General features: G+C 36.6%; 1 protein-coding gene across 4 annotated transcripts in view; it reads left to right on the plus strand.

The window, feature by feature from the left end:
- Fife (regulating synaptic membrane exocytosis protein fife) overlaps window positions 1-25,388 on the plus strand; it is a 119,805-nt gene that overhangs the window by 6,375 nt on the left and 88,042 nt on the right. For 3 of the 4 annotated variants that reach the window (XM_066292478.1, XM_066292480.1, XM_066292481.1), the window contains exon 2: window positions 15,141-15,255. The exons of the other annotated variant lie outside the window; for it this stretch is intronic. The gene's annotated coding sequence lies outside the window, so the exon portion shown is untranslated. The remainder of the gene's footprint in view (window positions 1-15,140; window positions 15,256-25,388) is intronic. 4 annotated transcript variants of the gene reach the window in all.

Below are 25,388 nucleotides of genomic sequence, written 5' to 3' on the forward strand. Positions count from 1 at the left end.
TGTTTAGTGGAATTTTACAAGGGTGAATGTCAAACTCGGGGGTTGAGTAATGGCAACCATAACAAAGACCTCCGGTTAGTGTTTAAGGCATTCACCTCATCCGATACAAGAGAAGTTAACTTCAAGGTTCTATGTTGAATTGAATGATAAGAATTTGATTACAAGCATGTTTTCGCTCTGTATTGCTTGGGTGATTTAACTCTTAATTGCGAAATGCATTCTAACCGATTCTGTGTCGATAAAGTTACTTTTACTAACCCTTTTTATTGAACACTCTAAATTGAATTTGAGAATAAAAATAAAGAAACTTTGTCAGAAATTAACGTTACCTGCAAATTGTTAGCAAACTCATTCAGGAAAAATCAGTTCCGTTGGATCAAAAAGTTTGTTTAGATTGTGCTTCTGTTTGTTACAAATTATAGATTGACTCTATAACGTGAATATCTTACCGAAACCGGCTTGCTTATTTATTCCCTTGTATGATACTGTGGAAAATTGATTTAACATTGTCATACGTACTCTGAGCTGCTCTTCTCTAAATATTTGTCTCAAAAGACTTTCGCTTCCCTCCTGAATTGCAAATTTGCATTTAAATACCAATTTGTCTTATCACTACTCCCATATACAAATCTTTAATCCTTGAAGTAAATTTCCATCGTGACTGATAAAACGGTTCCCGAATCGGGTAATCAGCTTTAGCGGGGTTCGGTACACAAACATTCAAGGGATGAAAGTGCTGAGTTTGGTTTACTAACTAACCGGGCGCATATAAGAGATTTATGTTCTATTTAGCAAGATAAATTGATGTCAATGTCTATATTTACATAGCTTCGAACTCGCAGGTAGCAACTGAGATAAATCGGCCTTCACCCCTTCTTGTAAGGCTGAAATCTCTTAGTGTTGAGATGACTCTCGTCACCCTTTTTTTGCAACAGCATAACTTTTCCGTTTTGTTTTTTTGTAGGTAAAGCTGGTGCACGTTCGAGGGATTAAGAAAATAGATTGTCTAGGGGTTAAAATGCTACATAGAGCGGAGTAAGAGGCTTAAGGGAAAAGGGTAATTTGGAACTAGCGAGCAGACGTTTTGAATGATGGCAGGATTCGACTTTTGAATGTGGTTTACGTGTGAAAGTTCCTGAGATATCCATCAAGGAAGGTTTGTTTAACTTTATTATGAAACGTGGCACATACACATCTCTATTATAAAGTAGACACGGTGGGAACCGCTACTAGTTTGTTTATGATATTATGCTCTGCATAAACGACGTGCTGTATATTCATATTTTCGGGCCAGCAATGTCTGGCCGAAGATGAAACTATAAACGTCACGTTCTATAGGAAATATTGTAGGTACCACCAAGAATATACATTAGACGTTTCCTTAGAAAGGTTGGAGTTTACTGCTAAACAATACGGAACATAAATATGTCAGAGTGTTAGGGACTCTAAGTTATTGGTTTTTTGTTTTCTATTTATTTTTTATTGTTGTTAATGTTAGGTTTATTGTATACTGTCATTTACTCCCTTAAGTTACGCCTATGTACTGCGATACTTATTCGGAGAATACCATCTGGGTGCCAGACCACATGGCCCATCAGGCCAAAGCTAAGGATACGCTTTGGTTGGGGAATGTGCTACTAGTCGAAGAATCTTTCTCTATAGGGACTATTGCTTTGATGGTCAATTTGTTGGACCCGCAATATTCCCAGAAAAGCGATTAGTATAGATATTCCCCAGATGGCCACGAGTTATGGGATTCGTTGTAGCCATAGCTTATAATGGTTCTTGGTGGTGGTGCGCCCCTGGTTGGAATTCTTCGGGGTTAGTACTTAAGGGATAATCGGAGCAATTTTCGCTCTCTTCTCTTTTTTTCTGCTCTTCCTGTGGTCTCGTCGGGTGAAAGCTACGTCGGTGACGGGATGTGATCCGCATCATATCGTGTACCCGCCCAATAAGCATTCTCCCTATTCTTCGTTACTTAGACCAAGATTCTTACATTCTTTTAAGATAAGTGCATAGTCAATACAGTCCATTTTTACATAAAACAAATTGTCTTTGTCGTGTTTCATTTATCGAAGGAACACCCTTAACACAGAGCATAGAGAATAAACGATTTTTAGCTTTAAAGCCGAAGCTACCTAATTTACAAAGTATACACATTTCATAACTTGAACTCAATTTTTCAGTTCCTCTCGGAGAAAATAAAAACAGAAAAAGTGAGGTGAATTAGAATGGCAATAAAATCCTTTCTTATGAAAATCTTAATTGCATTAGGAGATGCTGCAGAAAGAGCGGAAGAATATTAGATTTACGGAATATCAGCGGATAGACGTTTGTCAGCAATCTCGAGACTTTCAGGTAAAAGAAAATTAGGTTCCATATAATAGATAAAGTTTAAAATGCCAGGAGAATTCCTCTCCATGGAAATTCTTCTATTAAAACAATTCAACTTGAAATAACACTTTAATAAAGGGAAAATTTCCAAATGAGAATCGGTGAGCGAAAACATATTCACGCATCCTTTCTCTCAGGCATGAACTCATTATATACTTTTCAAAACTCCTCGTACGTAGAACCTTGTTCTTGCTTTAAATTAGATACAATACTGTTAGTTTGTTAGTTTTATGTAAGGTTTTATAGAAGAGATACCTCTGAAGACCTTTGTATATCTTTCGATGTTGACAATGAATGTTAATGGAAATTTGAAGAACTTTATTTACTTTGCCAACATAATGTTTAATGCCTGCTTAATTATCTGTTGCTTGGCGGGAATTAAATGCACCGAAATGGCTGTGTTAAGAACAAATTTACTTAACGTTAATGGCTAAAAACTTGCAAAACACAACCAAGCATGCGGGGAGAAGGAAGCTTTTAAATTATATCTATAAGCAAAATCGACAAAGATCAAAATAGATTTTTCTGGAACTGCAGATATCTTAAAATAGTGCTACGCCATAGTTGCCATGCCTTGCTGGATTAACGAGAACGTCACAATTGTCTTGTAAAAGCTACACATATTACCGCACTATTATAAATTTGACTATATTATCACGACTGTCTGCAGTATCAAGTTTTGTTAGAGACAGATTTTGCTCGGTGAAACCGCTTCAATACTCCTCAATTCTTAAAAAATTGACACGCCTGTCAGAGAGGTTTTTAGAGAAACTTGAGGAAACTCGTATAGGTACGGAAAAATTGCAGCTCAACAATTTCTGAATCATCACCGTTTAAACGCCCTTACACCGGCTTTCTAAAAAAATTATCGCAAAAACCTACAAAAAGGCCCAAAGCCTCGTCCATCCTTGTTCCTTTTTTTATTTGTCATTTTCCGCATCTAGTGGCAATAAACCTAGCAGAACGATATTTTGTCTTTTGTTACTATTCATGCCAATTCTAAAAACCCTCTTTATTTCAATATGGCCCATTTTATGGTTAGCCGAATGGCCCTAATAACTACTCTTTTATATTGCGGCATATGAACGGCACAGTGAAAGAGACAAAAGGCTCGATATTGATTTCGCTTCTAAAACTTTAAATGGTGTCAACTAGCTTCGGACTTATGAATAGATTTTCTGCTCCTGTACCCCTCCAAGTTGATCGAAAAGGCATAATGAGCCCCCCCTCCCCCCTCTTGGATTTTGAATCCAATTAAAGTAGATAGTTCTTTTTATAAAATATCATAATCGAACAGCAAACCTCTCAAGGAATGGATTTAATATCGAGTGATTTAGGGTAAATAAGTTTACATTTTATATGTCGATAAAGCTGGAATGAGGCTGGCATTAAATGAGGATCAGGATAAGAACAAATGGTCATTTGACCCGCACACCGTTGTATTTATTGTAACACAAATGAAACGCATTTTAGAAGTTTTAGGGTCCCTGTAGACTATAACTGGTTCTTAGTTCCCTCGCAGCCTACAGATTATTGGTGGGTTAACAGTCTACAATAGTTTGTAGCGCTTGTGGGCGCACATCCACCGATTCTATATTTGTCCACAAATACTTGCACATGATGATGCACCCTTATCCGAGTAAATTATCGAGCGACTGTTTAGTCTGTAGTCTGCAGGGACTTTTTAATTGCAATGAGTGTGTCCTTATTTATGTAATGTAATAAATCAACGGTGTGACCTACATTGAAAATTGCCGCCATCTTTTCCGGAAAACATATCAGTTCTGCTACAATCAATCATTTAGCTCAATTACCTATTTCACCTCTCTAAAAAGTCTCCATCACCTTTAAGAACCTAAATTCTTATCGATTCAATTTGTCACAATCTAGAGCGATTGAGGCTGCGAATTTTGAAACATCTAATTTCACGTTTTAAGCAAATTTTTATCGAATTCCTGATGGAAATACTTACCAAGTTTATAGATTTCTCTTGATACAGGCCATAAATTAACCAGCGTTATAGAGCTACGGCACATTGAATTATATGACGTTTCCCAAGAGAGGTTAAAAGGGGCTTAGATGTGATTGCAGCGGTTCACGCTGAATAATAAGGTATGCAGAGCTCCCATTCTCATTCGACGGGGGTTAGATCGTGATCCTGTGATGCTCTTAAGATAACCGTCAAGGACTGTGATTGTTTCGTCAGGATGGGAATAATTTATGTGGGCGGAAAAGTGGTTTCTGCCTGATGTCATTGGGATTGAGCCTGGAGGGTATAACAATTATGTCTAGGACTGCAATAAGCAGCCTGCTAATAGTTTAATGATTCTTAATTTTGGCACCAAGCCAATAAATCTCCCTATGTAGATGCTCCTGCGTGGAGTGGCTGAGGTAAGTAACGTAATTAAATTGAGACACGTATGGTTTTCGGCATGAAAAGGTTAAACCAATATCTTTGCAAATGGATACAAATTCTGCCAGAACTTGAAATTAGATATTCGAACCAAACATAGCGGCTTGTGAATTCTATTCTCAATATACACTTCAAATTCCAATTTCTCGCTATCGTTAGCAGCAGACATGTCGAAACTATTAAACACCATTATCGTGTAGCAAGATCAAAGCATAAATATTGACTTTAGAATTGGACTTTGCAACGTATATTCTACGATTGAGTTCCATCCCCGATAGAAGCAGTTCCATGATTTATTGGAATTGCAAGAAAGTTAGGCTCAAGCTAATAACTATTGATTTCAACTGCGATTGTTGTGCTAATAATAGCAGCACAGCTGCAATTGCTCTGTTAGTCCTTAGTTAATGGTTTTATAAAAACATCAAAGAGTCTAAAAATAAATCGGTTCAGAGACCTGGAGTCTTGCGCCTGGAACGGGGAATAGGGCAGACGGGCAGTAAACTCTCATTGAGAGAAACACAAACCCTTGAACTAACGTAATCAAATGTGTCTGTGATACATTTTATGCTTCATGAATTTCGGACACGTAACCAAACACATTTTGACGGAATATGAAACGTGATATAAAACCCAAATAATACGAGTTTAACTCCCAATGTAATAAACCGTCCCTAGACATCTTCTTGGAGGATGTCATCAAACTTGGCAATTTCAGAGGAGCGTTTGTTTTAGGAAGACAGAATCTTATTGAAAGTAGCCCTGGGATTGACCTGTTGATACGAAAACCTATTAAGGGACAGAAGTCAAATATCAATAAACTGAGTAACGAGGGTTTGGCGCAAGTTTATCAAAAGTTATTTAGGTCAGTCCGATAATTGAATTGACTACCCACGAAATTGGGCCGCACCATGTCGTTCAATTGTAAGTTGGTTTCAGCTCTCCAGAGGATAAATTTGAAAACATATTTTATTTAAAGCAATGCGGGTAGAGATCGGAACTGCATGAATGAAATTACCGAAACCATCTGCGTGAAATAGTAAAAAAGCTCTATAATCCCGACAGTATGTTGCCAGATGGTGCAACGTGCACTGCATTGCCTGATTAAGCCTGTAAACTTAGAAAAATGGTGCAATGTTATTGTGTATGTTTTGGAAACTTCGTTTGTCAGCAGTGGCAAATGAAGCAAAAATGTATTTTAATGAGGTGTCCTGCAGGCCAGCTGCAAAAAGGTTGTGAAAATTTATTTTCCATAATTTGATTAGCCCTACATACAGCCAAAGGGAAACCTATATTTCCGCAAATATGTACATTGCATTTTCCCTCACAACAGATCGAAATAGTCCATTAACTAAAAATACCTTCCATTATGAATCACTGCGAATTCATTATCTGACCTTTCGCATAGGAAATTTCCATTACAAAAACCAACCATGGCACATTTATATCACTTTTTAGGGGAAATAATAATATATCGTTTGCGTTCCATAACGGCTCCCATCTTATTGTGATTAATTGCCCTGGCCCTTCCCCGGCTTTTCCCAGATCAACAAGTTGAAAACTGAACCAAAAGAATCTCAACCCTGCGAGTAAACAAGTTAATTAAAAGGAAACAACGCAATTAGCGTGATGTATCCAATTACTGAAATGTCAACTTTCCTTTCATGCACCCCTACGCCTTCCGAGGAAAAATTGAGATACCTGCGAGGAAAACGTTTTCTTCAAAAATACAAAATAGAGACCGACGATATTACCGCAAAAACTATAAATAGTAAGGAGGACAGCTCCAGAGGGGATAATCAAGCCGTACCGAAATGGGCATATTCACTGCTTACGTGTCCGTTATTGTGCTGGTCCCTAATGAATTGCAAATGGCCCAGTAATGGGTTGGTTTCGTGTGCTATTGCACTAAGGTAACAGTTTAATATCACTGCAACATTTTGGCACACACTGGATGTTTTATCAACCTTTTCGTCACAGTGATTTTGACTAATTGCAAAAATATCGTAAAACGTTAAGACAAATCGATTCTGTTTTTGAGAGGGGCACGTGATGGCCCAGATTTCAAATTTATTGAACCGACCCTTTGTGTGGGGGTGCAATCAGCTTTGGAATTTCGAATGGGACTATGGGTCGAGTGACTTTTCATTTGAAAGACAATAAAATTATCTTCATCATAATACCAATTTTTTTTTCATTTTTGACCGCCAGTTCAGAGAAAAATAACGCTGAAAGTATGCACAAGATGCGACGAAAAATTCATAAAATCTCTTTAGCGGGTTCAAATAAACAAGCTTTTCCCGTTATCGTGACAACAATTTTTACTTTAATAAGGGATTCCACGCAGAAAATTGTTTAAGATGTTATCTACATTTTGCTCAGCAGTTTAAAATTGATTTAATACTTGTTCCTTCCTTTGAGCTGCACCCAAGAATCTTAAGTGCGTTGTGCATTACTATTGCATTTCTGAAAATGGTCTACTCTATAGCAGAAAGGGTTAAACAAATTTCGCTGTGTATCAAGAATAACAATTGCGCTCGCGTAACAGCACAAATTTTCATTGAAAGGCACCCGGAGAAAACTGATTCGAATGTTTACGTAATTTCGTTGATACGAAAATTTCGAGAAACAGGGTCCGTACATAGTAAAAACCGGCAATGAGAAAATCCAGTCAGAAATGAAGAAATCGAAATCGCTATAGTTGGCCAAATGGAAGCAGATCACGTCTTGAGTATACGCAAACTATCAGAAGTTTCAGGGGTCTCTGCGACGAGTTGCTGGAGTACTTTGAAAGCTTACAAGTACAACCCCTATAAGATTAAATTGGTTCATGAACTCAACGAGGACAATCCCGATCGTCACGCTCAGTTTTGTGAAGTGTTTACTGATAAACTTGTGACTAATTCCAATTTATTTATTTTACTCCATTTGCTTTTGGGGCGAATGGAACTTTTTCGTAAATGGATTGTTTGGGCTAGAATTCTCGATGACCAAATAATCTGACCACTTTTTCTTCCGGGAAATCTCATCGGGGAACTGCACTGAAAACTCACACCTACTCGATGATTGTGGTGGCCGTTGAAAATGATGAAAACATTTTAGAAAACGAAGTATGGTTTCCCCGCAGGATTGGGTGCCTCCTCATTTTACAGCAGCAGTCCGCCAATTTGCGAATGGAAATATCCCCAATCACTGGATATGTCGTCGACAATCCATCGAATGGCCATCCAGCTCACTTGATTTAACACCCCTCGATTTTTTTTAGGGATCACCTTAAACAATAATTCATCTAACCCAATCGGATTCCTTGGAAGAATTAAGGAGACACATAGTTGAAGAGTGTCGCGTAATCACTCGGCCCATGAACCCAATTGAAATTCCAAAGTTGATTGCACCTCCGCACAGGAGGCTGCTTCAATAAATTTGAAATTCGCGTCATCACGTGTCCCTCTCGAAAACAGAATCGACTTGTCTTAGCGTTTTAGAATATTTTTGCAATTATCCAAAATAATCGTTGCGGAAATTTTTCGAGGGAACACCCTGTGTATGTATTTGGAACACTCATTCGAGCAAACCTTCCTAAAGGAACAGCGAAAGTTCGACATAAAACCCCATTAAAGCCCTTTGCGTGGAGTATTCGTATTTGTAAAGGTAAAATGTATAGATAGATAGTGTTTTACCCATATGAGAATCCCACGCTTATTTCTGGTGCTCTTAACTTTGGGAGGAGTTTTATTTATGTAAAATGCTAATAAAATTCCAGATGTGAACTTGTTGAACGGAACGTCTCTCAAAGCAGCTCCAAATATGACATATGATATGTTTTAGGTTCGTATTCTTAAATTTATTTCATTCTAAAAGTAGAAACAACTTATATATTATACAAAACCTAATGGTAACAATACCAGCTTTTCATGGAATCATTATAATCTAAAGGTCAACAAGTGATTGATGTATCCTCGCGAAGGGAGCAAAATGTATATCCCAAGTTTTGATTTGGGTGCTTTTAAAGCGTGCATTAGGATGTTAATAAATGATTCAGCTGGGAGTTATTTAAAGAACTTTGAACTAATATTTGACATTTAATCTAAATCCGAGCGGAAACCCAGTGGGAAATTTGCAAGGGTTTGAGACAAGCCACTTGCAAAAGCTGCCTTGAACAATTGCTTTAGCTATCTTTTAAAGTATTTTCGTATTCATTTTATTACTTCTGGCAAGTTTCACTTTAGAATTTTATGTTCAGAGAGGATCCGAATGATAATATTTAATATGACAAAGTACGCCATTATTATAAATGTATTTACTACACGCATGCATTTATTACTCACTAAGCTCGCCTCTGTCAAGGAAATAGCATTTTTCATTTCCCAAGGTCTTTTTAAATACATTTAAGTTGTTTTTCATAAAATATTTCAAGTCATTTCATTCATCAAAATGTCAACTCACCTCAAGTCAAATTAGATGTGCTACAGAACAAGTCTCAAAATAAAATTCATAAGAAGGAAAATTGAATTCACCAACAGTCACAGAATAAAATTCGTTTAACACCGGGACAATTTTTGTCAAAATGTAACAAACACCAGTTTTGGGTCCTTCTGCCAACGATTATGAGTTGGGGAAATATTTCGGAAAAAATATATTTTTGGGAGTCACGAGAGCCGAAATTTTAAGGTTGAGGCGACTCCTTGAGAATTTCTAAAAATTTCGGTCACGGGTAATTTTGAAAAGTTAATATAAACAACTTTGTAACTATTGACTTTTTAAATCTTCCTTTATCCTCATATCCGATGAGGAATTCATTACACAGGGTGTTCTGTAACGAGAGGGAGCTACTTTGGAAGATGATTATATCGCTCATTTCCGAGATAGCTTCAATTCTAGTCTTGGAGTATTGAACAAAAATTTTTAGAGACATCCATTTTACAGTATTTTTAAAATTGCGAAAAGAAATATTGCAACCCTATTTCTGTGGGTTTATAGAGCTTATGCCGGACGGCTGGGGTCGCCCTGTCGGACCTGGACGACGGGGAATTTTTTCCACCCTTAAGTCACTTGTATGAAAAAAATAAATCAACTCTCTTCGATTATTATTACTCTTGAACTTTGTGTCAAAGAGTCTAATTGCAATGATGACTATTTTTAATGGAGTGTGAAGGCTTCACGTCTAACACCTTCACGTCACATTCTTCTAATTAGGTATATAGTGTATCGATTAAGATGGAGAGAATTTTCACGTGTCGTGAACCAATTAAGTGTTACTCGAGATTCCTGGTTATAAATTGCTGCTAATGAATATCTCTCAGCGCGAGGTTTCATATCGATATAATATTTCATCCCCTAATTCATTTCGGCTTATTAGAGTGTTTCGTCGATTTTGGCCCGGATTACCTGATGGTCGTAGGTTATTACAGCTATAAGTTAAGAGACTTAATAACCTGCCACCAGCAGAAGTTTATTAAGTCTTGAGATCTTATCGGATTATAAGGCTTGACATACAGAGTGAACCTAAACCATTCTTGTAAAGTTAAATTGCACTGTTTGTAAAGTTTTCTGGTTTGCCTCAAGGACTGTTCGTCCACACATCTCTCTCAACCACTTCGAAAAGAATTTAGTTTATAGCGGAGAAACGTCGTTTCGCAGCGAACCGCAGCAACTATGAACAAGTAATATTATCGGAAAATGTTAGCAGTTAATTTAACACTGTCAAATTGCCTGCGGTTATTCAGAGATACCGTTAAATGGGTTGCTTTTTACGTAAAGAAGACAATTGTGAGTTTATTGTTGTTCATTTTTAAACTCCAGAATGTTTCCATTTACAGAGCGATATAGGTTAGGAGTTTTCAAAAAAAAAATCTAATTTAAAGCATTATTTTTGTCTGAAGAAAAGCCAGTGAGAGTTTTAGGGTGAAAGACTCGATGACAGTCAAACTCTTGTGGGGCCTGGGAATCACATGAGTGTGACACGCAGCAGAGCAGTGAATTGTTCGACTATGTGTCCGCTACTGCCTATTGTGCCCAGTATGCAATACTTCATTGGCGTATCATAATGTTTCAGAATTCTATTGTACTTCTCTAGTTTATTCTTCTTTTGAACTTAGTTCGCGGAAGTCGAACTAATGAGAACTATACAATGTTGATACAACCAATACCCTTTTGTGTTTATTTAGAATTTTCCCGATCACCACGTAAGTCCTTAAACTAATATTATATTCTATTTTGGCCGGTCATGAAAGCGATATAATGCTCGGTAAACAACCCGTTTATTGTAAAACCGGGCTTAAGGAAGGAGTCCCTGTTATTATGGAAATTGATTAAAGGTTAAATTGAAATAGAAAACGTTCCCTTTTGAGTGAAATTCTACACTAGACTTAAATTAAGTTTAAGTATAGCTGGCACCTCAGTTTTCGTTCGTTTGGGGGAAGGTTAAGAAGTGACCTTCGCTTAAGGAAAATCTATGATAGTCGTAGTGCAGTTGTTTAAGATGACTTAAACACAAATTCCGTCGTAAAATAAAAACCACGCTCAAATTTGAAAAACAGCCGCTAAACAGTATAAAATGCGTTCGGCGAAGCCCGACTTTAAACGACCATAAACCGGAGTTAATATCTAAGTATTAAAGCCACTTAAACCAGCCATATTTAGCGTGCCTCGTTCTTTTTAAGGGCTAAAGTTTACGAGACGGGCAAAAATCCGCCCCGGAGATCTTTTCAGTTATTCGGGTTAACGGAGAGCGCCATTTAATTATTCACGAGGGACTACTGTAATGGACTGTACTCCGAAAAATATAGCCCGCGTGTGAATCTCACCTGAAAAAATGTCTGTCTCTCGAACTTCTTTGGAAATGTGCTCGGGGTATAAAATTAATGGCAAATTCAACTTTCCTTTGGCTCTTTCAATCAAAAGCTCGAAGAAATTGTAACATATGTGTTTTTCTGCCAAGTTCCGCTATGGTTGAAAGTTTTGAAATGGGTTGAACATATATCGCATTTTCTTGGAATAATACATTTTAATCACCGGTTGAATTTTGAGTGATGGAAAGAACTGAAACTAGCAAAGCTTAAAAGCTTGGCAAGTGTTGGAGAACTTTTACGATCAATCTTCCGCTGGGTGTTATTGATGTTTTCGTCAAATATCTCAAAAGAGTAACAATTTGTTATGAGGTGATGGCCAGTATAGTACCAAGTTCGAAATTGTCAACTTCAGATGAATTGGGGAAAAAATAGGCAGTGGTCACGTTGACTAGCCAAATCCTTCATATTTTTGGGCAGTAGAGTCTCTTTTCACCCTTCTGTACAATAAATCTCACCCAACTAGGCGGAAAGGAAAGTCAAGAAAAATTGATTTCTTGGAGTAGTTTTCTTAAAAGGACTTATTTCAACATTGTTTCGAATATCACAGGTCGCGTCTTTCAATGGCCCCGGAAAAATTATTTTTGAATTTCTCTTTAAGATTTTTCACCGGAGCGTATGATGCAACTTATACTATACCGTTTTAGATTTAGACCGTTTCTTTTAAGGAGATTAACTACCCCTTCAAAATAAAATCCTAAATTTCAAATATCCTGTACATCGGTTTACATCAAACGTCTGATGAGAAGTAATAAGAGATTTAGAGCCTTTCTTCCATTAAAACAACAATCAAATTCAAAATATTTCGAAGACATGTTTTTTTACGTTTTGACGGCTTTATTACTGAAAAAATTAAGGGTACTTAGGAAATATTCTGCACTAAAATTTATAATTTTCCTTCATATTCTCTGTGGTGTTATTAGGCAAAAAAAAGCAAAGTGGCAACGATGCGGTTCGAATTCGTTTCTATGTATGGCGTGGAACGTTGATAGCAATTTTCTTAACGAGTGTTGTTATGCTGTGCAATAAATATGGACTAATAGGAAAAATAATCCCATTATCCATACCAAAGCTTTTAATTTAATCAGTCTTGTTATGGCGCTAATTTTAAACTGTCAAAAACGCCTGCTGCCTATTTTTTACCGCGTCTCAGTCAATTCCAATCGTATCAAATCTTCTTCCAGATATGATGGAAAACTTCCTTATTTTATCAATTCGCTTTCCAATTGAAAATTATCGAATAGAAAAATCGGGCAAAGACAAAAGGCTGTCTTTTACGACTGCTTCAGCCAAACGTGAAGCCAATTCAATTTACTTCTTTATCTAATAAAAGGCACAGAAATGGGGAAAGTATTGATATTGATTACCTTTGGTTTATTATAGAAAAAACAGGTTATTGTTTCGTAAATTGAAAATTTCCCAGTTTCCATCACCACGGCTGAAATTTCATTATCCCAGGAATTTTTGCTCTATAGATACGTAGAAAATATTCACGAAGTGCCTGGGACATTGCAAATGTATTTAATACCTCTTTGTGTTAATAACCTTATCCAACTGAACTCTAATGCGCAACATTTATTAGCCATTATCGATGCCATAGGATGCAAACTAATGAAACTGTACTGGTATTGCATTATTATTATCAAAGTAAATAACGAGTTTATAAAGTCGTTCTATTATTTACGAGATATACTGTTTGTGTCGCAAATTGTTATTAAAGGCGAAATATAAAATATTACTTTATCCGTAATATATTTATACTTTGAAACTGAAATCCCCTATTAAACTGAATTTATGTGCTGCAAAATGCAGTTTTAATGCATATTTCATCGATTTTGTGTCCCTTCATTTTATAATAGACATATTTATTTAAAATCTAGTGCCATTATGACACCATTTTCAATACATACATTTACAATTTTATCGAAACATTTTCGCACAAAGCAAGAAGCGTAAACATCCATCTGCTCACATGAATTCGACTACTTTTCAGTGAGATTTGGTGAATTGCTTCAGAATTAATCAAGTGGAAGACTACAATAAACGTTAGTCAGTGAATTAGGGGAGGACGTTGATATGTGCACAATCATTTGCTCTGCATAAATATACGAAGATATGCATGAAGCTGTATTTATCCAGGATTGGTTCAATAACCCTTCGGCGATATTTCAAAAAATCTTAATGAAATTACTATTTCCTTCGGCAAATCTCTCTCTGAATTTGGTTATTCTAAATGGGCTACTTACATGATGGGTAAAACGAATCTTCGAGGTAAGTCTATCTCTAAATTTGTGCGACAAACCAATTTAACCCGGTAGTCACGTGCGTAAATCTAATCGTATACCTTGCCTAGTGCATGCCATAACCTGATAAACTTGTTAGATTGCTGTTCAGCTTTTAAAGCTAATTGAAGCTCTCGGGTTTGGCGCAACTAGTGAGATTTTAATCTGGAAATTGACTTTTTAAAGGGCAGCTTTTCCCTTCAAACAGCCCCAATTCGGATCGAATATTGGAAATTGCATTTTGGTAATGTTGCTTTTTCCTCTAATATTTATTTTGTACCCGAGAGATCGGCGGAATTTCTGCGAGCTTCGTTTTGAATTACTTACATATACGACAGGGGACCGAATTCGGATTTGAATTGAATTTATTTTTTCCCCCCGCCTCCCGTAATATCATATCTGTTAATTTAAAAAAATTCAAGAAATTGTTTCCTTTTAATTTATCACTTACTTTAACATGTTAATCTTCTATTTTTTCCTAATTTTAATTTTTTCTTACTTAATACAAAAATGAATGACAGAGAGTTGACAAGTATTATAAATTCATTGTCGTAGCACGAATTGCATTAAACTAGAAAATTTCGTAAATCGGCATTGAAGAATACGCAAGATTCAAAATATTTAAGTTTAGGACATCCAAGGAAATTATCGTGGCAAATGCACTAGTACAAATTACTGCTGAAATTTGTCAGTTATTTGTCCAGCGTTGTGATAAGAAAGCAGTTGAAATATTAAATTTCATAGATATGTATATAAAATTCATGAAAATGTGTTTGAACTCTATGAAATCGATCGATTTCATGAGAAAAGTTCTTGCTCAGATTTCTTCTTTCCGAAAATTTAGAAGTTACCTGGATTGGAATTTCTGGAATTCCTGGCAAGTTCGAATTCCTAAAAAGAACTCATGGTACAATTAGGACTATTAAACTCGACTGTACATTTCTGGTCTCTTTTATTGGTCATTCACGTAATTTATTTATATTTTCTAGAACGAAATTTGGCAAAGGGTATTTCGTGGATTTAACTTCGGCGTGTATGTACTTTTAATAATAAGTTCCACACTGTGCACTCTCTCTAATAATGATTTAAAAATTCGTTCAACTTTTAAGTTCTCACAGACGTTGAGATAATTAAAGAATATAAAAATACTCTAAATCCCAAAATTTCTTTCTGCAGTATAAATTTCATTTATAATTTCTCTTTTAGCGACAAACTTACAAGTTGCTCCCTCTAGAGATTTCAGCAATGACAGATTATAAATGGCGCTTTGTGAAGATGCGGAGGTGAAACTAATGAGAAACGAAAACACGGAGACCAGAAGGTAAATTTATGAATCTTACGTGTATTGATATTGATTAATAATATCGCTAAAGACGAAAAGTATTGGAAATAGTAAAAATCTACTTATCACCTTTTAACACAGTTAAGTCACTCACATAAAATCTAAACCTAAGTTACAACTGTAATTTTTCCACAAGAACATGTTCCTTTAGGCTTCAAGCTGTCTAATTTAGAAAATAGCTTCTTTTCTACGTTTAAGCTTTCCGACAAAAAGAAAAGAAAGAAATCAGATTTTCGTTATCTTTATTTTCCGAATCAATCAAAATGACTAGAAAAGAGATTGTTTGAACTATAGTTATCACTCATCTATGTACGGATGACTTTTTACAAAATATTGTATATCATTTTCCGATAAACGACATAGCTATGACACGTATATTCTCCTCCAAACGGGCAATTTTAAAAGGTCCATACCGTCCATCAATCATACGCCTCCAATAACATATTGTCCCAGCGATGTTTAAGAGGTCAAACGATTTGGGAATTGAAAATGGGGTTTAATTCCATTTATGTACTATTTGCTACAGAGAAGCTTTCAGGTTGTATCTATTGATACCTCGGAATTTAAGCCTTGAAAATTCTGTTACAGTAAAAAATTTACAATGTATCACCAAGCACAAATTGTATTTCTTTGTTCGCGTTAATTTAATCTTCCGCTTCAGATACGAGATTTATAACAATTCTCATAAACCCGTGAGAGTGGAACAAGGAAATACTTTCCTTTAGCTTTAGCTTTCTTTCAAAGTGTAAAAATCGACCTGGTAACGTATGATATAATAATAAGGGTAGGGGTGATCCTAAAGGATTACTTTTCTATTATGCCTTCATGTCTGCAGTTCGTCGATTCATCCACTGTGGAATAATTTTTCGCTTTTTTCTCTTGGGAAGACCATTTCATCCAGGATGGTTTATTTTCTTGATGTGTGTTTTTTATTTATGCTTTTAAAAATGGGGGTTTTCTGGGAATATCAATTTTGCAATGGCACACTCTAGCTTCAGTGCTCCGGCACCCAGGACATAAATACACTCTAAATGTATAATATATTATCCGCTAGTGATATATCTGAAGAGAATAAGTTAGCTTAAAACATGGTCAAATTTTATAGAAGCACAGAACTCCATGAACTTTGGCTATAAGTTTTAGTGAAGTTGTTATACTAGTGGAATAGCAAGAGGAATTTTATATCTAAACTTGGCTTCTAAATCACGATATTTTGTAATTTTTATATTTTTATCATATAATGTATTGGCGTTTTATAACTTCAGTTCGTCAATGTTTGCAGTAGACTGTTTTCTTTTACCTTACTCAGAACCCAAACCCTTCTCTTGAAGCGGATCAAAGATTCAGAAATTACTTTTATTTTAGAAAAGTATTGACATACCATTTATTCTTCAAAAAAACAAAATATCTATCTTATTTTTGAAATAAAACTTATTATCAAATTAATATCTCATATTGACTTATTATAAAAAATAAAGATGTTTTTATAAAATTTTAGTTTTCCTAGAATTTCACAAATTTTAAAACGGCATATTCTTCAATTGCAAATTGCGAAACTTTACCCCGATTTAACTTACCTCGTATCTTTCACGGTCACCAAGGTTCCCATGGTTACCCTCTAGAAACTGATACTCTATATATATGTAGAGATGCTCGTGCCCTTTAAAAATAATCCGCAAAAAAAGTGTATAAAACCGATTATATCCGCATTGCAAATACTCCACCGGGAGCGCCAGCTAAAAAGCAAAAACAGATACCCCTCTTAAAAACTGGTAATATCTGGTTCACCAGAACTGACCTACATTCCACACATTCCAATGTCAAGTGTTTTTAGCACCTCTTAAAGGGGATATGTTACTTAAGAAAAAAATAGCCCTGAACGAATGTAGGTCAGTTAGTCGCTACAGGTAAGACAGAGTACGAAAACATCAAGACGATAGCCGATCCATGTCAACAAGTCTAACACAGGATTGGTCAGTAATTATCTATCCTTGTCCCGCCATATTAGATCGTACACTCACAGAGCTCATAGATCGTAGATGAGGACTTTCCCGCAACTTCTTTTCTTGGTTTCATCATAACCTCAAAAATATTTGTTTTGATTTTAGCTAGTAGATTGTGATTATTTCGTTATTTGTAGCCGACATTCAATTAAAATAGTTAGAAATTACATTCGAGGTTAACAATACTGTGTCTAAGGTACTGAGGTGTCTCCGTATCTCTTCACGCAAACCCTCCAGGACTAGAATCAGTGTACAAAGCGAGATTCATGCAATATTACACTTTGTTTCCTCATGTGGGGAGTAGATTGATTTTCTCTCGAAGCTTTGAAATCACATAGATTTAGTCAGTTCGGTGTGTCTCGAGTCAATGGTTAATGAATGATTAATGAAACGCAAGCAGAAGTCAATATTGTATATTACCAGTCTGTAGCAAAAAGTTCCCCACATGCCGTGTTATTTTTGCTGCAGTTGATCGAATCTTCGAGCTTAAGTAGCGGGGCTTAATAAACAGGGATTCTCTTTAGCCAAAAGCAATAAAGATAAATGCAATAATCGCAGGAAAAATTCTGTTTAAGACTATGCTTCATTCTAGCTCTGCGTATAATTAAGTCGGCCACCCCGAAGGCCGGTTTCGGGATTATTAGGTCTCATCAGATCGGTTCATCTCAAGTAAATTAAAGTCATGCTCTGATGTGCAAATTGGCAATTTCTTACTGTGTGCATAAATATTAGGGTCCTACATTAAACATTAATTATTATATGGAGATATCTGTAAATGACCTCGACTCAATATACGTGTACTACAATGCCGGCATAAATTAAGCAAGTGTAAAGGGTTATTATCAAAAGGTATGTCTTGGATAAATTCATCTGTTAGTCTATTTTCTCAGTAAGATGTTTCATAGTTTAATCAAAGCTTTACGTTCACAGTTCACCACGTGTTGTTTTTAACGATGACTCGTCATTTCAGTGTTTTAATGGAAAATCTCAATAGTATAACAATCGCTGTGATTGCATCACCCCGTTTTCACTTCTCCTTAAAGTGGGGCTTATAAACGCTTTAACTTGAATTAAACTTCGATCGTCTGCAAGTTTTCCTCTCCATAACAACTTCCATTTCCAATTAAGGGAGTTACACAAATAAAAATAATGCAAGACACATTTACTCAGGCTTATGGGCCACCTTACATTACTGCAGTGTATTTTCATACTGCCTGGAACTCTTTTACTAGTTTACAAAGTTTCAGCGTATTTTTTCCCTTTGTTTCCAGAATTCACAGAAATATCGCTGGTAAAAAAGCTTTCTCGTCATTTGTTGCTTTGTTGTTGTTCGGATAAGGTGCACGTGCAAAAGATTATTAAAGAGCTTTTAGAACAATGCAAAAATTACTGTAAAGTTTCCCTTTTGGTTACAGGAAAAGTAGCGTTCTTCTTCCTCTGACGCAAAGCCCAAAGTAAAGAATTTTTGCCTTCAGAAAGGACGTGTTTCAGTGCCAAAGTCGGAATGAACACGAGCTTTTGTTTCGCACTTTTATGCTTCGCAAAGTTCTGAGGAAATTCGACTGACTATAAATTACTAACTTATCTGCCCTGGCTTTTGTGCCGTTTTATAAACGAATTTCGAGAACCTGTCCAAGCGCCTTGTTTTATCGAACTTCTTTATTTCTGCTCCCAAACACTTGAACACTTCAACGAATTAACCCGGTTGGGTAATTTTTGAAAAACTACATCTTCTACTTTAAAACTTATTACAATATTTATCAATGACTCACTTCGCGTTTGACCATTTTTCTGCTTACTAAACATCGACACAGAAATACTGCACGTGAGTGCCCTCCCGAGCACCTTTCCAAGTTCCAAAGCTCTATGCTGCAGTTGCTGCATCAGCACAATAGAGCCCTTTGACGTCAGCATCGTTAATTTATCGAAATGTTTCCAACTTAATGTGTGGGTTTGAGCTGACTAATTAATAAAAGAATGTTTAAGTTCCTCGAATGAAAATATTTTAATTGGAAACATCCCGTTTTTGCTATGTAACGGTTCCTGATCCCACGCAAAAATAACTTTGTTTTTACCTTAAAATGCCTCCATAAACCCACGCGTAGGCTGATGTGTTGGATAATGAAGAGCACGTTTCGAAATGGCGTAATTAGTGGGATATATTACTTGGCTAAAAATAATGATGAATATCGGGAAGTTTATGTGTTTATTAGTAAGTAATGTACGGTGTGTTTTAGTGAGAAGTCTGGGGAAATTAAAATTAGCCTAACTAAAATCGCTGCAACTCGAGTTGAGGAGCAATGATCGATTTTTCAGTGTTAGTACTCAATACCCATATCCTCGCTACTGTGAAACTTATTTGCTCGATATGGTCTATTTTTGCGACATTTAACGTTCTTCGGTAGTTAGGGAAAAAACTAAAAAATTTTTTTTATTGTATCACCCTGTAATTGGCAACTGAAGGAAATTAGGAAATACGTTTATCTAAGCACCTTACCTTGAAATGCTTTCTTCTAACCGTTCCCCTTTCGAACAGACCAATGGAGTGGGAAATTTGAACGTGCAAATTTGGCTCAGTTGACTTTAAACCGGAACCTGAACTTACCTGAAATGTGAGTCAAGTACCCCCCTCATTAATGGAAATTTTGTCATAAAATTTAAGCGAAATGTTTGCCACTTTGCTGCTGTCAGTGCGATATAAAAAGTTGTTAACATGAAGCTACCAAAAGCCAATAGATTTTGATTATAACTGAGCATTGCCTGAGTTCGATCTGAAAAAGCGAAAAAAATTGACATATTTTTAACGCAATTATCGGACGTAATTTCCGCTCTGCCCGGGCTGCGTGAGCTCATTCGAAAGAGAAATATTTGGGCTTTCTTGCGATGTCTGCGGGAAGCTGATACGATGAGGGGGGCCGGAACAGTGTCGTAGGAAATTTGAACTCGCAAAGTTCGTCAAATTTTTGCGCTTGCACTGCTCGTTTCTGCTCGGAAAAGATCCGATATTTCAAATGGTTTGACCATTTTGCATGGCTGCACCGGAAAGCGCACATCCTGAGCCATCTTCCTGTACTGGAAGCGATCCTGCAGGGTGCAGCGGAAAGTGGTCGAAAGTGAAAATTTGCTACTTCGGCAAATAGCGTCAATTTGACTTTAGGGCAACATTGTGCCTTTCATGAGTGAATGTATGGGGCTTGCAGCTCCGTGAAATCCAACTGATTCGGGTAAAAAAAAAAAACAACAGCACCAGCAAAAGCTTGTTGTGAAACTCAGATTTAATTTGCGTACTTTGCAAACCAAAACAGAATCTGTGGGGTTAAGGTAAGTCAATGAGATCCAGCCCGATGCTTCGTCTTTAATCCTGGATAATTAACGGATATTTTTCTAAAAAAAATTTCTTGAAATTCCGCTTTCAGTTTATTTTTCAGCTTAGTGTCCATGTTGATTAATAGTTATTCCTTTTTACTTGTAACTTTTTAGACCTCTTCTAGTTTTACTGACTTATGCCCAAGTTTTCTGCTCTGAAGTAGAAGTTTTTCAGGTCAAAAAAATAGCAAATTCTCCTGTATAAAGATGTAAGAGTTTTGGTTCTTCATGATTGTTCTAGAGACCAGGTTGACGGGTCAAAGTTGATAGTGGGAGTATACATGGGTTGAATAAAGATGATGGTATTAACATCTGTCTTTGAGTTGGTCATTTGTTAAGATTCTAGCACGATCAGGGGCGTGGCAATGTATATTAATGATTTTGCTGTGCTCCGTATAACTATAAACAGTTTTCGTGATTTTGATTTTATTTCTCTGACGTTTGGTTCATAAATTAATAGTTCTTCACGTCTTCATTCTTAACCTACTTTTGCTATACTTTTTTTATTTAAATCCAAAAACGTAAAATTTTTGAGACGCCACTGGTCATATTTTCTGTTGACCTCAAATTGATTTGATGCGATTTGTAGGTGTGACGCACATGCAAAGATCCAAACTACAATGCATGTACGTATATATAACTATGTTATATATATAAGCATATACACCAGAATATGCTATATAATATATAACATATTCTGGTCTCTTGACCAATGCAGAACTAATAAATAAAATATATTATGTAAGTGTCATCGTCAAGTCTCTCTGGTTGCGAACGAGTCTTCTGGCAATTCTCCCACGTCATTTAAATAATTCATGGGTGCATTTCTGCCCATTCGGGCGGCCTTAAATTCATAGGACTTTAATACCAAACGTCAATTTGGAATTTTCTTGCACGTTGCGTAGTCTCAGAAATTGATCGCTTTATATAAAAGCAGAACGCTTTTAGCCTTGGGCAAGAGGTCTTGTCTGTGCTCGCGAATAAGTAATTTTACATTCATATTTTTCCGGCACTCGAACGAAATCTAAGGGCCATGGAGGTATATTGCATAAATCATTGGGGAAAATTGGTTCGTTAATCTCATTAAAAAACATTGCATGCATCAGATGTTGCTCTAGCCAATACATCATTCCATTCTGGCAAATATTCGCGAACTCGATGATTCCGAATGAAAATGAAATGCATGTTCAAACAAGGTGTATTGGGTGCCCAAACATTTTCCATGATTGGACAGACGTAGGTTTGCAATAATGGAAATATTCCTCATGTGGAAAATGAAATGAAACACCGGCTAAACATTATAAAATCCGTATCGGGAAATATTTTATTTATTTTTCAAGTCAAATATAGATGCCAACGTACTATTTATTAAGTGCCATCAAGTGAATTTCTAAGATATTTTGTCCTTCCCACGTCACTCAGAAACCTCCTGTGTGTCGATATTTTCCACCCAGTAGAGCGGTTGAAAAAATTCATGGAAAGTTAATGTGACGTTATATTTTTATTTCCTTTCATATTTCTTCACATACACCCAATAACGCGTCTGCCAAGCCCTATGAATAACGAAAAAGAATCTCCATTTGTTTACTTTTTATGAAGAAGGTTTTCCGGCTGATTCTAGGAAAGATGGATTTATTCTCACGTATAAAAATGTTGTTTGGTAAAAGATTTAGTATTACGTGTATTTTCAGGAAATTTAATGCCTTCCAAGAAAAATGTATTATTTGTATTCATGGCCCAAAGCTTAACAACGACAAGCTCTGTTAAATATTTAGATTTATTGAGTTTTCAGTCTGCCCAGATTTGAATTTTATAACGACTTAATTATAAGTCCACAACATATAAGAAACTGGGAAACTAGAGATAAAATAAAGTTTCTTTCTAAAGAAAATACGTTCGCGTGATTTCGCATAATCAATTTTTCCTACTTAATTAGCGAAACTGCTACTAACAATAAGTAGTGGAAAGAGGTACCAAATCTTGAATAAATATCGATCATCTTTAATTATCTCGATTTTAAATGAACACTTCCTTTTTGATTATGTAAAGCCTTATATTATGTGATTACGAGAGCTAAATATACAGTGTGTCTCGATTGTTATTAGAGCGAAACCATTCTCAAAACTTTAATAATGTTTTTTACTTCCGAAAGAGGCATTAGATTGAAAAAAACTTTTGGACGAAATCCAGGTTAGTTCAGGTTATTATTTTGGATTAATTTGAGTAAGTTCGGGTAAGGTCGAGTTGTTGGTATCTAGGAGAGGCTAATACTACCAACAACAACAACAACAAATAAATCTTTCTGTTCCCAGAAAGGGGCTACCGACCCTTAGGTCTTTCTGCCCGTGTTGTTACAGTAAAGATTTCTAGGTATGGTCCGCAGGGAAAGGGATGTCTGTACGTAGGTCCTGGTGTAAGTCATTGTAGTACTCAAGTAGGGTTTGTCTCGGGTGAGAGTATCGTGAGTCCTGGGAAGGTCTTGTCAGGCAGAGGAGTTTCAGTTTGTCCCATCCGTGTTCCGAGTTTTTGAACTTTTTCTGTAGAGTCTTGTGCCTTTCTGTTATACGGTCAAGTTTTGTTCTGTCGTACAAGAGTTGTGTCGGTGGGTTGTGTATGGGGTTGTTTAGGTGTCTGATCTTCGTTATTGTTCGTAGTGCAATTTGTTCGGATGTTTGTATGTATTGTCTGGTCTTTACGGTTGCATTTGCCAGGACAATGTTTCCATAGTCCAATACCGGTCTGCAAATGGCCTTATATATGTGCGCAGCCGTTTTGGTAGATATGGCTTCGTTTTTGTACGTTAATGACCTGAAGTGTTTGGTTATTTTTAGTGTCTCCTCTCTAGTGTTTCGTGTGTGTCTGTTAAATTTTAATTTGTTGTCAATTGTAATACCAAGGTATTTTATCGTATTAGTTGGGATAGTCGTGTGTCCATCCATCACAATCGCAGGGGAGGTGGGTTTTATGTGGTGGTTGAACAGTACTAGTTGATTCTTGTTGGGGTTGGGCGTAAGTCTCCATTTATAAAACCACTGCGTTGTAGTATTGACTAGTTCCTGCAGTTTCGTGTCGCCGTATGTGTGTTGGTCTCGTGCACAATCAGAGCAGTATCGTCTGCGTATTGTAGAATGTATGCTGATTTGTTTATTTCGTGTGTGTTATGTAAGTTGTGGTTGTATATGTCATGGCAGTACAAGTTGTATAGCAGTGGTGACAGCGGGGATCCCTGAGGGAGGCCTTGTTCAGGGGAAAAGGAGAATGAAAGGGTGTTGTCTATTCTGATTTGAATCTGTCTATCTTCCAGCCAGCTCCTCAACACATACAGCATGTGTTTCGGTATTTGTAGTTTGTAGAGTTTGTAGAGGAGTCCCTTATGCCAAACACTATCGAACGCCTTGTTTATGTCCATAAACAAACTAGCTGTTTTCTCGTTCGCTAGGTGTGTTGTCTGTATGTTGTTTATGAGGATGAACAGAGGGTGGATGGTTGAATATTTCCGTTTGAATCCGAATTGATATATAGGTATGTGTTGTCCGAGCTCTCTTTGGATTCTGTCTTTTAGTATATGTTCAGTGATTTTTCCCAGCACCGGGAGTAGTGTAATTGGTCTGTAGTTTCCCACAAGTGAGCTGTCGAGTCCGTTTTTAGGGATTGGAATGATAATTCCTCTTTTCCACATTGTGGGGATGTTGTTGTTTGTGAGACAGACGTTGATTGCTTGAAGTATTTGTTCGTGAGTAGCTGATGTTAAATTCTGTAAAATTCTGCTTTTGATGTTGTCATATCCCGGTGCTGTGTTTTTAAGGTGTGTTAATGCTTCGTCATATTCTGTTTGTGTGATTGGTTGCATTTTGACATTGTTGTTGCTGCCGAAGAAGTCCTTATACCATTCATTTACAAGGTTGAAATTGTTGTTGTCAAATTTGGGGTTAGTCGAAGAACCGAAAGCCCTCCGATAGTGTCTGGCAAATGCGTCAGCCTTGTCTTTATCCGTCAAGAGTTCGTTTCCGTTTTCGTTTATGTTAGTAATAGGGTTGTTTTTTTGTATTTTGCAATTTTTTGATTTTCCGCCAGTATGTCTTTCCTTGATCCCTTTCTATTTCTTGACATGTCTCCAGCCATTTGTTTTGTCTGTATTGATATATCAGTCTTTTGACGTTCTTGTTGAGGCTATTGATGTTTTTTTTAGGTCGGTGTCTTGTGTGCGTGTGTATAATCTATATAGTTCTCTTTTGTGTTTTATAAGTTTTAGTACGAATTTGGGTAGCGTATGTGCGTAATAAGATCTTTTCAATTCGGGTGTAAATTTTTGCACTGCAAGAGATATTTGTGCTTGAAGCTGGTCAATAGTAATGGGTTCGGATTGCGATGAAATGTAGTTGTCCATGTAGTTTTTCACCTGGTCTGTGTTGGTCCTGTTTAAGTTAAGTTTATTGCTTGTGTTCATTGGAGTCTGGGGAGTGTGGTGGATTTGGTTTAAGTCAATATTGAATGTGATGGACAGATGGTCTGATCCCAGTTCGTCGGTTAGGTTTATGTTTTTAACGTTGTCTCTAAGGTTCTTCGTGTGTAGTAGTATGTCAGGTGTGGAGTCAGGGTTTTGTGGCATAAGGAAGGTGGGTGGTGTGTGTCGTTGTTCGAAGTCGGAATTCTCTAGGAAGTTTTTGAGTTGCTGTTTTTTTCGTCGGTTGATGTTGAAGTCTCCCACGATCAAGACATGTTTGTATAGGCTGGCCTTGGTAA

The sequence above is a fragment of the Euwallacea fornicatus genome, chromosome 17 (assembly GCF_040115645.1).
Source record: "Euwallacea fornicatus isolate EFF26 chromosome 17, ASM4011564v1, whole genome shotgun sequence".
NCBI lineage: Eukaryota > Metazoa > Arthropoda > Insecta > Coleoptera > Curculionidae > Euwallacea > Euwallacea fornicatus.